This window comes from Oryx dammah, unplaced genomic scaffold (assembly GCF_014754425.2).
Source record: "Oryx dammah isolate SB20612 unplaced genomic scaffold, SCBI_Odam_1.1 HiC_scaffold_18, whole genome shotgun sequence".
NCBI lineage: Eukaryota > Metazoa > Chordata > Mammalia > Artiodactyla > Bovidae > Oryx > Oryx dammah.
The window spans coordinates 111,899,755-111,913,821 of NW_024070202.1; the positions used below are offsets into that span (position 1 = coordinate 111,899,755).

General features: G+C 44.5%; 1 non-coding gene across 1 annotated transcript; it reads right to left on the reverse strand.

The window, feature by feature from the left end:
* Positions 1–1,779: 1,779 nt before the first annotated feature.
* Positions 1,780–1,851, reverse strand: TRNAC-GCA. Its single transcript has one exon. It is a non-coding gene; the product is annotated as a tRNA-Cys (tRNA).
* Positions 1,852–14,067: the final 12,216 nt, after the last annotated feature.

Here is a 14,067-nt window from a genome sequence, read left to right on the forward strand (position 1 = left end):
AGGGCGTCAAAGATGTGGTTAGTTAAGACGAGATCATGGTGGATTCCAGTGGGCCCTTAATCCAGTCGGATGGAGTCCTTATAAGAAGAGGAGAGATACACAGGAGAATGCAGCCACGTGAACACGGAGGCCGAGATTGGTGTGATGTGTCTACAAACCAAGGAATGCTGAGGATTGCCAGCCACCATCAGATGCTAGGAGGAAGCCAGTTAGGTGCCTCCCTGAGAGTCTGCAGAGGGAGCCCAGTCCTGGACTTCAGTCTTGTAGCCTCCAGAACCATGAGACAGTAAATGCTTGTTGTTTTAAGCCATCTATTTTGTGGCACTTTGTTACAACAGCCCAAGGAAACTGACACACAGATTAGCAAATGTTTTTTTTTTTGGGAACTTGGGAAAGTTATTTTATTTTTCTGGCCTTGCATGTAAAATAGGGATAATAAAAGCATCAGCCCCACCAGAGAAAATATTTGTAAATGACACAAACAACAAGGGCTTAATTTCCAAAACACACAGCTTATACACATGAATAACAACACAACAAAACCCAATCCAAAAATGGGCAGAAGACCCAAATAGACATTTCTCCAAAGAAGACATTCAGTTCAGTTCAGTTCAGTCACTCAGTTGTGTCTGACTCTTTGCGACCCCATGAATCGCAGCACGCCAGGCCTCCCTGTCCATCACCAACTCCCAGAGTTCACTCAAACTCATGTCCATCAAGTTGGTGATGCCATCCAGCCATCTCATCCTCTGTCGTCCCCTTCTCCTCCTGCCCCCAATCCCTCCCAGCATCAGGGTCTTTTCCAATGAGTCAGCTCTTCACATGAGGTGGCCAAAGTATTGGAGTTTCAGCTTCAGCATCAGTCCTTCCAATGAACACCCAGGACAGATCTCCTTTAGGATGGACTGGTTGGATCTCCTTGCAGTCCAAGGGACTCGAAAGAGTCTTCTCCAACACCACAGTTCAAAAGCATCCATTCTTTGGCGCTCAACTTTCTTCACAGTCCAACTCTCACATCCATACATGACTACTGGAAAAACCATAGCCTTGACTAGATGGACCTTTGTTGGCAAATTAATGTGTCTGCTTTTTATTTTTATTTTTTTTTAATTTTTATTTTTACTTTATTTTACTTTACAATACTGTATTGGTTTTGCCATACATTGACATGAATCTGCCACAGGTGTACATGAGTTCCCAATCCTGAACCCCCCTCCCATCTCCCACCCCGTGCACCAGCCCCAAGCATCCTGTATCCTGTATCGAACTCTGCCGATTATACAGAGTGAAGTAAGCCAGAAAGAAAAACACCAATACAGTATACTAACACATATATATGGAATTTAGAAAGATGGTAATAATAACCCTGTATGCGAGATAGCAAAAGAGACACGGATGTATAGAACGGACTTTTGGACTCTGAGGGTGAGGGAGAGGGTGGGATGATTTGGGAGAATGGCACTGAAACAAGTATACTATCATGTAAGAAACGAATCGCCAGTCTAGCAATTATTTATATTAAATTCTGTTAAAATGACCAGTGCGGTTTTTGTCTCTGGACTGGACCCTGGATAATACAGAATCTGAAACCAATAGGGCCCCAGGAAACTGGGGATGGGTCTGGTCTTGTCCTTGATCTTCAAGGTAGTGCTGAGTGTCTGACTGGAGCCTGAATCATAAGGGTGGCCATCTGGGTGCTCCAGCCAGGCTCTCCTTTGACAGTGGTCTCTAAGACTCTATAATGTTAATTCAGCACAAGGAGGAAAAGGGAACTCTCAAAGGGGGCACCCGGACTTGAACCAGGGACCTCTTGATCTGCAGTCAAATGCTCTACCACTGAGCTATACCCCCAGGTGACAATGGGGATGTATAATTACCACAGTTCTTTACAATTCCACTCAGACAGGCTGCCATTCTGACTCAGCAGAGTCATCAGTCCCGCTCAACTGTACACGTCCCCCTTTATACCATAACCATCCTCCTTTTCCGAAAAGGACCATCATTTCTTGGCTCCAACTTGGAAGGTCCCTGAAGTCTCTACCTTAAGATGAAGCCCAGATGTTCAGCAGCAGTTTTTCAGTTGCAATCACTTTCAAATAACCTGTAATGTAGGACAGAGCTGACCCTCTCTCCCAGCTCACTTCCAGATTCTGTGTCTGTATAAGGCTCTTGAATTTTTGAACCGTTACTTCAGCCTTCAGTCTCATGTATCCTTCCCACCACCACTTACTTGTCCTCCTTGTCTTTCCTTTAGCCATCCCCTGCCATCCACGCTGATGTCAATTTTTTCTTTTTGTGTCTTTGGGTTTCTCTCTCATTGCCCAGCCATCGTCTTTTGTGTCATTCCCCAAAGTGGTCCAGGGGCTTGGTTGATGCTAGGGTAGTGTCGGGTTGAAGGTAGAAGGACTCGATATTAACCCGATATTGGTGCATAACAACACACCCCCAAACTCAGCAGCTTAGAGCAGTAAGTCTTCATCATATCGTGCAAATTTCAGACTCTGGAATCTGGGTGTGGCTGAACTGGGCAATCTGGTTCAGAGTCTCTCATGAGGCTGTGGATAAGATGTCAGCTGGGTCTGCAACTATCTGATGGTTCAACTGGGGCAGGAGGAGCCGCTCTAAGCTGCTCACTCTCATGGCTGTTGGAAAAAAGGACTATTCCTAATGAGCTGTTGGCAGGAGGCCTGATTCCCACACAACAGGGCATCCTCATGACACAGCAACTGACTTCCCCTGGCATCAATCTCATCCAAAAACACCCTCACAGACCCACCAAATTGGACCAGGTATCTGGGTACCCCATGGCCCAGTCAAGCTGACACACAAAATTAACCATTACATAGATAAGCATACATTTAGTGTTGTAAGAACTTACCAAACGGTTTCCCAGAGTGGTTGTGCCACTTTACATTCCTAGCTGCAACACACGAGTGACCGTTTGTCTGTATCCTCGCCAGCATTTGGTGTTATCACCTTTTTAGTTTTAGTCATGCTCTGGGTGTGTAGTGACACTCCACTGTGGTTTTAATTTGCATTTCCCTAACGGGTAATAATGATGACGTTGTCTCAAGTGCTTGTTTGCCATCGGTATATCCTTTTCTCTGAAATGTCTGCCCATATGTTTTCACCCATTTTCTAACTGGATTTTTTGGTTGAATTTTGACCACTTCATGCATTTGAGATACAAATCCCATTTTTATTACTTCTATATCCAGTAACAGTATTTAGCATCGTCCTGTGTATCTTTACTAAATCCAAACGGGGTAATGCAGGATGTATTGTTCTGCGGGGCTCTTAGTTCCCCCAACACAGATCAAACCCAGGCTCCCTGCAGTGGAAATGCAGAGTCCAAGTCCTGGAAATTCCAGTAGCTTGAATTCTTTTGCACATGACATATTTTTGAGAGCTATCTTTGTCGCTCTTGTATCTGGTACCTTGAACTTGTAGGACGAAAGAGGTAATAGTAAAAGCAACTTCATTTTTGCTTTCACTATCCCTTTAAACTTTCTCAATGAGCTGTTTCTATTGCCCAAGTGACTTCTTGTTAAAATTCGGTTGTGCCACGTGGCATGCAGAAACTTCCCTGACCCGCAGTGGAACCCCTGCCCCCTGCAGTGGAAGCGTGGGGTCCTCACCACTGGACTGCCAGGGAATCCCCCTGCCCAAGTGATTCAAACATCATGCATAGGTAGCAGAAAGTCCTGCAGTTGCCTCCTGAATTTGTAATTAAAACAGCCAGTCTCGAGAGTTCCCTGGTGGCCTTGTGGTTGGGGTGCTTTCAGTGTGTGGCCAGTTCAATGAGATCCCACAAGCTGCACGGTGCTGCTAAAAAAAGAGAAAAGTCCTGCCTCCTGTAATAATCAATAACCTGAACCTCTTCCTTCCATTTTTTCCTTGATCTCTAACTCCACACCCAGGGATTGAACCTGGGCCTCTGCCGTGACTGCAGGGCCACTGCCACTAGACCACCAAGGGATTCCTACAGGACTGCCTCCAACTTCTCTCCTCCCCTAGAAGTGGGAGGAGCTGAGACATAGTCCTTCCTCTTTCTCCTCCCCCAGTATTCATTCCTAGCCCAAGGAGTAGGGAGGAGAGAAGGGAGAGAGGAGAGGTGAGGAGAATGAGAAGGTTCTCCCGTGATCAGAACTGTAGTAAGGTAATATTTGCTTTCCCTGGGCCTGGCAAGTATTTGAAATGACTCCTCGGGCATTTCCATGAAATTCCTCCCAGGCCTCCATTGGGGCCATTCCACTGCTCCCGTGACCTGGCAAAGCATTCTTCTCCTGGCGTTCCACGATCTGTGTTGCTCAGACTCTTTCTGCTGGGGCCTGTGGCCTGTCCTTGCACAGAATTTGATTTGCTGCAAAAAGGCTTTCTCCTGCGTGGTCTGGGGGAAAATACTTGGGTGCCTTCTGTTTCCACCCATTCTGGTCAAACAAGTTGATTCCCAAGAGCGGTAGGCTCCTCTCCACCTGCAGAGCTTTGTGCTGGACACACCTCACTGCAAACCCCAACTCGGGGTGCGTGGAACAAGGCGTTGAATGGACACTGCGAAGCCCCTTCGCTAGACTTAAGGATGATCTTCAGGACTCTTCTCTTCAGAAGTGTTCCTCACCAATGCTCTGACCTACTGCAACCACAGCCACAGGCTGGTGACTCACACCTGGTTATCAGTCCTGACGTACAGGACCCGTTTCACTCCTGCCCTTGGGACCTAATACCTATTGTCTCTTGGTCACTCAGCTTAAACTTCATTTTAACTGTTTTATTTTATACATGATAAGAATTCAGGAAATTTTATTTATCTATTCTACTATTAAAGGACACTGAGGAAGGCTTTCTTATCCCTCCTTGCTATTCTTTGGAAATCTGCATTCAAATGGGAGAGTTCCAAAGAATAGCAAGGAGAGATAAGAAAGCCTTCCTCAGAGATCAATGCAAAGAACTAGAGGAAAACAACAGAATGGGAAAGACTAGAGAGCTCTTCAAGAAAATTAGAGATACCAAGGAAACATTTCATGCAAAGATGGGCTCAATAAAGGACAGAAATGGTATGGACCTAACAGAAGCAGAGATATTAAGAAGAGGTGGCAAGAATACACGGAAGAACTGTACAAAACAGATCTTCACAACCCAGATAATCACGATGGTGTGATCACTCACCTAGAGCCAGACATCCTGAAATATGAAGTCAAGTAGGCCTTAGAAAGCATCACTACAAACAAAGCTAGTGGAGGTGATGGAATTCCAGTTGAGCTGTTTCAAATCCTGAAAGATGATGCTGTGAAAGTGCTGCACTCAATATGCCAGCAAATTTGGAAAACTCAGCAGTGGCCACAGGACTGGAAAAGGTCAGTTTTCATTTCAATCCCAAAGAAAGGCAATGCCAAAGAATGCTCAAACTACTGCACAATGACACTCATCTCACACGCTAGTAAAGTAATGCTCAAAATTCTCCAAGCCAGGCTTCAGCAATACGTGAACCGTGAACTTCCTGATGTTCAAGCTGGTTTTAGAAAAGGCAGAGGAACCAGAGATCAAATTGCCAACATCCGCTGGATCATGGAAAAAGCAAGAGAGTTCCAGAAAAACATCTATTTCTGCTTTATTGACTATGCCAAAGCCTTTGTGTGGATCACAATAAACTGTGGAAAATTCTGAAAGAGATGGGAATACCAGACCATCTAACCTGCCTCTTGAGAAACCTATATGCAGGTCAGGAAGCAACAGTTAGAACTGGACATGGAACAACAGACTGGTTCCCAATAGGAAAAGGAGTACGTCAAGGCTGTATATTGTCACCCTGCTTATTTAACTCATATGCAGAGTACATCATGAGAAACGCTGGACTGGAAGAAGCACAAGCTGGAATCAAGATTGCCGGGAGAAATATCAATAACCTCAGATATGCAGGTGACACCACCCTTATGGCAGAAAGTGAAGAGGAACTAAAAAGCCTCTTGATGAAAGTGAAAGAGGAGAGCAAAAAAGTTGGCTTAAAGCTCAACATTCAGAAAACGAAGATCATGGCATCTGGTCCCGTCGCTTCATGGGAAATAGATGGGGAAACAGTGGAAACAGTGTCAGACTTTATTTTTTTGGGCTCCAAAATCACTGCAGATGGTGATTGCAGCCATGAAATTAAAAGGCGCTTACTCCTTGGAAGGGAAGTTATGACCAACCTAGATAGCATATTCAAAAGCAGAGACATTACTTTGCCAGCAAAGGTCCGTCTAGTCAAGCCTATGGTTTTTCCAGTGGTCATGTATGGATGTGAGAGTTGGACTGTGAAGAAGGCTGAGCACCGAAGAATTGATGCTTTTGAACCATGGTGTTGGAGAAGACTCTTGAGAGTCCCTTGGACTGCAAGATCCAAGCAGTCCATTCTAAAGGAGATCAGTCCTGGGTGTTCATTGGAAGGACTGATGCTGAGGCTGAAACTCCAATACTTTGGCCACCTCATGAGAAGAGTTGACTCATTGGAAAAGACCCTGATGCTGGGAGGGATTGGGGGCAGGAGGAGAAGGGGACGACCGAAGATGAGCTGGCTGGATGGCATCACAGACTCAATGGACTGAGTTTGAGTGAACTCCGGGAGTTGGTGATGGACAGGGAGGCCTAGTGTGCTGTGATTCATGGGGTCGCAAAGAGTCGGAGACGACTGAGCGACTGAACTAAACTGAACTGAACTGATTAAAGGACACACTAAGAATGTTTCCTGTTTTTTTCTGCATATTAACGATAGTGCTGCAATGAAAATCTTTGTACATATCTCCTGATGCATTTATGTAGAACTTCTCAAGGGAAAATACCCAGAAATGAAATATCTGGATTTTACACACGCTTATAATTTTATGATTGCAGTTTTATGTAGTTTTTAATATTTATTTTACTATTTTTATTGCCAAGGCTTTCTCCATGAGTATAGCAATTATATTCACATTGTTAGCGAATGAAAATACCATTGTCCTCCTCACCAGGTTTTGATCTAGTTAGACTTCAACTTATCCTAAATTCTGAAAGAGTATAAAAATGGTGCTTCTTTATCGTTTAACCACTTTCCATTTCTTTGATGTCTAACGATGCTGAGCATCTTTTCATGTGTTTATTTGTCATAAAGATACCTCTTCTGTAGGGACTTCCCTGGTGGTCCAGTAGGTAATACTCCTCATTCCCAGTGCAGGAGACCCGGGTTCTATCCCCGATCCTGCATGCTGCAACTAAGACCCATCCCAGTCAAAATAAATAAACAAAGAAAACATTTAAAAAAAAATCCCTCTTCTGTGAACTGCTTATTCTGTCTTTGCCCATTTTTTTAATTGGGCTAACTTTTTTTTTTTCCTGATTGCTCTATAGGAATTCTTATCTTTTAAAATAATTACAAAAATTTAAATGGTGGTAAAAAGCACATGAAAGTTACCATCTTAACCATTTTAAAGTGTACAGTTCAATAGTGTTAAGCATATTTATAATGTTTTGCAAAAGATCTCCACAAACTCTTCATCTTGCTTATATTCTAGTGCATATCTATTCTCCAATCATGTGTGTTACAAAATTCAGAGTCTCTTGTTTAAGGAATGTTTTGTCGTATAAAAATGTAAATTTTGATACAGCCAAATTTATCTTTTACAGTTTGTGATTTTGAAGTTGTGTTTAAGAAAGCCTTCCCTGAGTTATACATATTTTATAAATAATGTTTGTGAGCCTCCCTTACAAAATTCGTACATTGAAACCTAATCCCTAATGTGATGATATTTGGAGGTGGGGCCTTGGGGAGGTGATTAGGTCGAGATGGTGGAGGCCTCCTGAAACAGATTAGTGCCCTTAGGAAAGAGACCCAGGAGAGATCTTTTGTTCCTTCTGCCACTTGAGAACACAGCAAGAATACAGCCACCTATGAACCAGAAAGGGCTATCACCAGACGTCTTGGACTTGCCAACCTCCAGACCTGTGAGAAACAAATTTCTATCGTTTATAAGCCACCCAGTCTCTGGTATTTGGATATAGCACCCCAACACACTGAGACAACTGTGTTCTGTATGTTCTTCTAAAAGTCTGAGTTTATATTTAGGTCTTTGAAAGTTGGTTGCTCAGTCACGTCCAACTCTTTTCAACCCCGTGCACTATAACCCGCCAGTCTCCTCTGTCCATGGAGTTCTCCAGGCAAGAATCCCAGAGTGTATTGGCATTCCCTTTTCCAGGTGACCTTCCTGACCCAAGGATCAAACTTGGGTTTCCGGCAGTGCAGGCAGATTCTTTACCCTCTGAGCCACCAGGAGAGCCCAATTTAGGTCTTTCATCCATCTGAAATTTTTTTGTAATGGAGTGAAGTAGGGATTTTATGAGACTTTTTTAGAAGCCAGTTATCCCACCACCCCTAATTATAGAGTCCATCCTTTCCACATTGGTGACACTATCTAGGTGTTATATTCTGAGGTCATGCTTCATCTGGAGCAACACTGTCCAGCAGAAATATAATGCAAGCCCCGAGTACAATTATATATTTTCTAGTAGCTACATTATAAGACAAAAATAATTGTTGAAATTAATTTGAATGATCTATTTATTTAACACAAGATATCTAAAATATTATCACTGCTACATGTAATTAATATGCAAAATCAATAATAAAATCATTTGCATTCTTATTCTTGGTACTAAGTATTTAAAAATCTGATGTAATTGCAAAGGACATTTCCATGTTTTCTGATTGTGCAGAACCTTTCAAATCCCCTTGTTGTGTGTGGAGAATTTCTTTCCTTGCAAGACCTGTACTCTCAAAAAAGAAGTTGCAAAACTCTGTTCTCAGGCTCCTTTGAGTTTCTGGAATAAGTCTAGGCTTCCATCCCTTCATGGCAAATATAAGGGGAAAAGAATGGAAGCAGTGACATACTTTATTTTCTTGGACTCCAAAGTCACTGTGGATGGTGACTGTAGGACAAAATTAAAAGACGCTTGCTCCTTGGAAGGAAAACTATGACAAACCTAGACAGTGTATTAAAAAGCAGAGACATCACTTCACCAATAAAAGTCCGTACTATCAAAGCTATGGTTTTTCCAGTAGTCATGTACAGATGCAAGAGCTGGAGCATAAACAAGGCTGAGTGCTGAAGAACTGATGCTTTTGAACTGTCATGCTGGAGAAGATGCTTGACAGTTCCTTGGACTGCAAGGAGACCACACCAGTCAATCCCAAAGGAAATCAACCCTGAATATTCATTGGAAGGACTGATGCTGAAGCTGAAGCTCTAACACTTTGGCCACCTGATGTTAAGAGTCATTTCATCAGAAAAGACCGTGATGCTCAGGAAGATTGAAGGCCAAAGGAGAAGGGGGCAGCAGAGGATGAGATGGCTAGATAGCATCACTGACTCAATGGATATGAGTTTGAGCAAACTCTGGGAGATAACGGAGGGTAAGGGAGCCTGACATGCTGCAGTCCATGGGGTCACAAAGAGTTGGACACGACTTAGTGACTGAACAGCAACAACCAATAATAAGATATGCTTGTGTAGGGGTTGAGGAGGGGAGAGGGAGGTGTAGAGTCCAGTTTGCTTGCAAGGATGGGGTCATTGTCCAGCATTCAAGGCTCGAGTATTTGGTGCAGGTGTGGCGCACAGGCCGGTGTCTGGTGAGAATGGAGACTGCTGGGTGACGCCAGCCCAGTGCTGGCTGTTGCCAGCCCAGTGCTGGCTGTTCTCCATCAGGCCAGTTCTGCAGCTTAGCTCAGGTCACTGTTCCTGGAAGGTTAGTCTGGAGACTCCTTTTCCACCACTCCTACCTAGGGAAGTATATATGCTTCATAAATGTTTATAGCTTAATCTACCTTCTGTGCATTTGCTGGCACCCAAGTGCCCCGAGGGCCATGGCAAGTGGAAGCCTGTCGTGCTATACTGCAGCAGCCCTGGGATGCTGAGAGAAGGGCCTTGAAGGACAGTAATGAAAGCAGTGAGTTTCCCACTACCTTTGGTCAAGGACAAGCTTTATTTTTATTTTCTTAAAAAGCTATCACAGCTCAATATGAGTACATCAGACCTGTGAACTTTGAGACGCACTGCAACCAAAGCTGGCCAGTGTCAGATGGTAGAGTTTCTGAACATAAATGAAGGGGTTGTGGGCTGGTTCTTGGACCCCACTTTGAGCAGCACTGGTCAGAGGGCTATGCTGACCACGCATTCCTCTGGAATCTGGGGATGACGTTCACCCTGCTAAGTTGCCTTTTCATACTATTCATGGGGTTCTCACAGCAGGCATACTGGAGTAGTTTGCAATTCCCTCCTCCAGTGGACCACGTTTTGTCAGAAGTCTCCACTATGACCCTTCCACCCTGGGTGGCCCTGCATGGCATGGCTCATAGCTACATTGAATTACACAAGACCCTCCAACACAACAAGGCTGTGATGCATGAAGGAGAAAGTTTGAAGGCAAAAGGAGAAGGGGTGGCAGAGGATGAGATGGTTGGATGGCATCACCGACTCAGTGGACGTGAATGTGAGCAAACTCCAGGGGATAGTGAAAGACAGAGGAGCCTGGTGTGCTGCAGTCCCTGGGGTTGCGGAGTCAGACACCACTTAGCAACTGAACAACAACAACAACTGCTCAGTTATTGTGCCTGACCTCTGTAGAACTCTCTTTTCCAACTGCTGGAAGAACTACATTCAGCTGCTGGTAACAGATTAGAAATGAGAATGGCTATTGCGCGCCTCCTGCGCTCTCTCACCATGCTGCTACTGCTGCTAAGTCACTTCAGTCGTGTCCGACTCTGTGTGACCCCATAGACGGCAGCCCACTGGCTCCCCCTTCCCTGAGATTCTCCAGGAGAGAACACTGGAGTGGGTTGCCATTTCCTTCTCCAATGAATGAAAGTAAAAAATGAAAGTGAAGTCACTCAGTCATTTCTGACTCTTAGCGACCCATGGACTGCAGCCTACCAGGCTCCTCCATCCATGGGATTTTCCAGGCAAGAGAACTGGAGTGGGGTGCCATTGCCTTCTCCGATAAGACCATGCATTTCTTTTTTTTTGTTAATTTTATTGAAATATAGTTGATTTACAATGTTATGTTAATTTCTGCTGTACAGAGAGGTGACTCAGTTATACATACGTATTCTTTTTCATATTCTTTTCCATTATGGTTTATCAGAGGATACTGAATATAGTTCCCCACGCTATACAGTTGGACCTTGCTTATCCATCCTGTGCAGTTTGTATCTGCTACTCCCAAACTCTCAATCTTTCCTCCCCTCCCTGACCCCAGCCTCCACAAGTTTGATCTCTGTGTCTGTGCGTCTGTTTCATAGATATGTTCATTTGTGTCATGTTTTAATTTTATTAATTTTATTTCTTTTTTGGCTGTGCTGGGTCTTTGTTACTGCATGGGCTCTGCTCTACTTGTGGTGTGCAGGCTTCTCACTGCGGGGGTTTCTCGTGGTGTGGACACAGGCTCTGTAGAGTGTGCGGTTTCAGTAGCTGCGGCACGTGGGCTCAGTAGTCGCAGCTCCTGGGCTCTAGAGCACACACTCAGTGGTTGTAGTGCACGGGCTTAGTTGCTCTGAGGCACGTGGGATCTTCCCGGATCCGAGACTGAACTCCTGTCTCCGGCATTGGCAGGCGGATTTTTTACCACTGAGCCACCAGGGAAGCCCTGTGTCATATTTTAGATTCCACATATAAGTGATATCATATAGCACTTGTCTTTCTCTTTCTGACTTACTTTGCTTAGTGTGATCATCTCTGGAGCCACTGCTGCTGCTGAAGTATCCATTCTTTTTCAGTTCAGTCATTCAGTCGTGTCCGACTCTTTGCGACCCCATGAATCGCAGCACGCCAGGCCTCCCTGTTCATCACCAACTCCCGGAGTTCACTCAGACTCACGTCCATCGAGGCCATGATGCCATCCAGCCATCTCATCCTCGGTCATCCCCTTCTCCTCCTGCCCCCAATCCCTCCCAGCATCAGAGTCTTTTCCAATGAGTCAACTCTTCGCATGAGGTGGCCAAAGTACTGGAGCTTCAGCTTTAGCATCATTCCTTCCAAAGAAATCCCAGGGTTTGATCTCCTTCAGAATGGACTGGTTGGATGACCGAGTAATATACTCTACATTATATCACATCTTCTTCATCCATTCGTCTTTCAGTGGACATTTAGCTTGCTTCCATGTCTATTGTGAATAGTGCTGCTGTGACTATAAGGGTATATGTGTCTTTTTGAAATAGAGTTTTATATGGGTATATGTCTAGGGGTGGGATTGCTGGCTCGTGTGGCAACTCTGTCTTTAGTTTTTTGAGAAACCTCCATGCTGTTTTCCATAGTGGCTGCACCAATTTACATTCCTACCAGCAGAGTGAGAGGGGGTCCCTTTTCTTCACACCCTCTCTAGCGTTTAGTATTTGTAGAATTTTTAATGATGATGTGAGGTGGTACCTCCCTGTAGTTTTGATTTGCATTTCTCTAATAATTAGTGATGCTGAGCATATATATTCTCATGTGCCTTTTGGACTCTGTATGTTTTCTTTGGAGAAATGTCTATTTAGGTCTTTTGCCCTTTTTTTGATTGAGTTTTTTTTTAAATTGAATTCTATGAGCTTTTTGTATATTTTGGGAATAAAGCCCCTGTTGGTTGTACCACTTACAAATATTTTCTCCCAGCCCAAATGCATGGTTGTCCTGCCCCATACATTTCTATTGTGCAAGAAAGGAATTTCTTTCGGGGTGGGGACTTACAGGCAAGGAGGGCTTCCCAGGTGGCACTACTGGTAAAGAACCCACCTGCCAGTGCAGGAGACATATGAAACTCGGGTTGATCCCTGGGTTGGGAAGATCCCCTGGAGGAGGGCATGGCAACCCACTCCAGTATTCTTGCCTAGAGAATCCCATGGACAGAGGAGCCTGGTGGGCTACAGTCCATGGGGTCACAAAGAGTTGGACACGACTGAAGAGACCTAGCACACAGCACAGGCAAGGAGGCAGCCAAATGCACACGGTCCCCTGGGCTCTCTGTATCCTGCAGAGAGGTGGATGTGCACCAGGAAGAACTGGGCGCACCACGGAAAGAGCATCTGTAGGAGGACCTTTCCGCTGCACTGCTTCACCTCGTTACCGGGGAGATAAGAGAGCCTTGGGGCACCTGGTTAACCGTAACAATGGGAGGTTCCTGGTGTAAGGAATGGCCTTGTTAGAAAAACCTTTTTTATTGGCTATCTCAGATCTACTGAGCTAGGTCATTGATGATGAGCTTGAAAAGTCATTGATGGGGAAAGGGCCTCAGAACCCTTTCTGAGGGCATGAGCCTCAGAATCATCTGGATTTGTGTCTTCTCTGAGGGATGAACAAGCTAGAAATGTCTGTCATTCTTTTGAAAAAGAGTGTGTGGAGGAGAGCAGACCAGGGCTGTCTGGTGACCTGGCCACTCCAGGTGTCTTTAGGGATACCTGCTCTTTTCATCTTTTTGATCAGTCTTCTTTTAAATGTGGGTTCCATTCTCAGGCTTGACTCATGGTCCAAGTTGGCAGCTGGCATTCCAGCCATCACATCTATGCTCCAAGTAGGAAGCATGAGTTAAGGCCCCAAAGGGGACATGATTGTTCTTCTTTAAAGCTTTCTCAGAAACTTTGTCTGCTGACTGCTTCTTCTTCTTCATTTGCCTGTCCTAGCCAAAGAGAGTCTAGAAAATGTGATCTTTTAGCTGGAAACATAACTGCTTAGTATAAAATAAAGAGTTCTATTACTAAGAGGAAATAATGTATTTTGGGTAGTTAACGAGTAAGTCTGCCATGTATATACAACACATATATTTATACACACACGTGTGTGTGTGGAACACAGTTTATGCCCTTTTTTTTTTTTTTTTGTAAAGGGAATAAACTATGGCCAGTACCTAGGGTCTGTATGTTGCATAACTCCAGGGACTATGTGACAGGGGGAGTCGTGCAATACACGACCTGTGTGATTATACTTGGCTGCCCTGAAAATAACCATTGTCTCACCAACCTTCTGTCTATAAAGACCTATCATATGAATGCGTGGTGTTTTTAAGAGCTAATAAAATATTATGTTCTGCTGACGA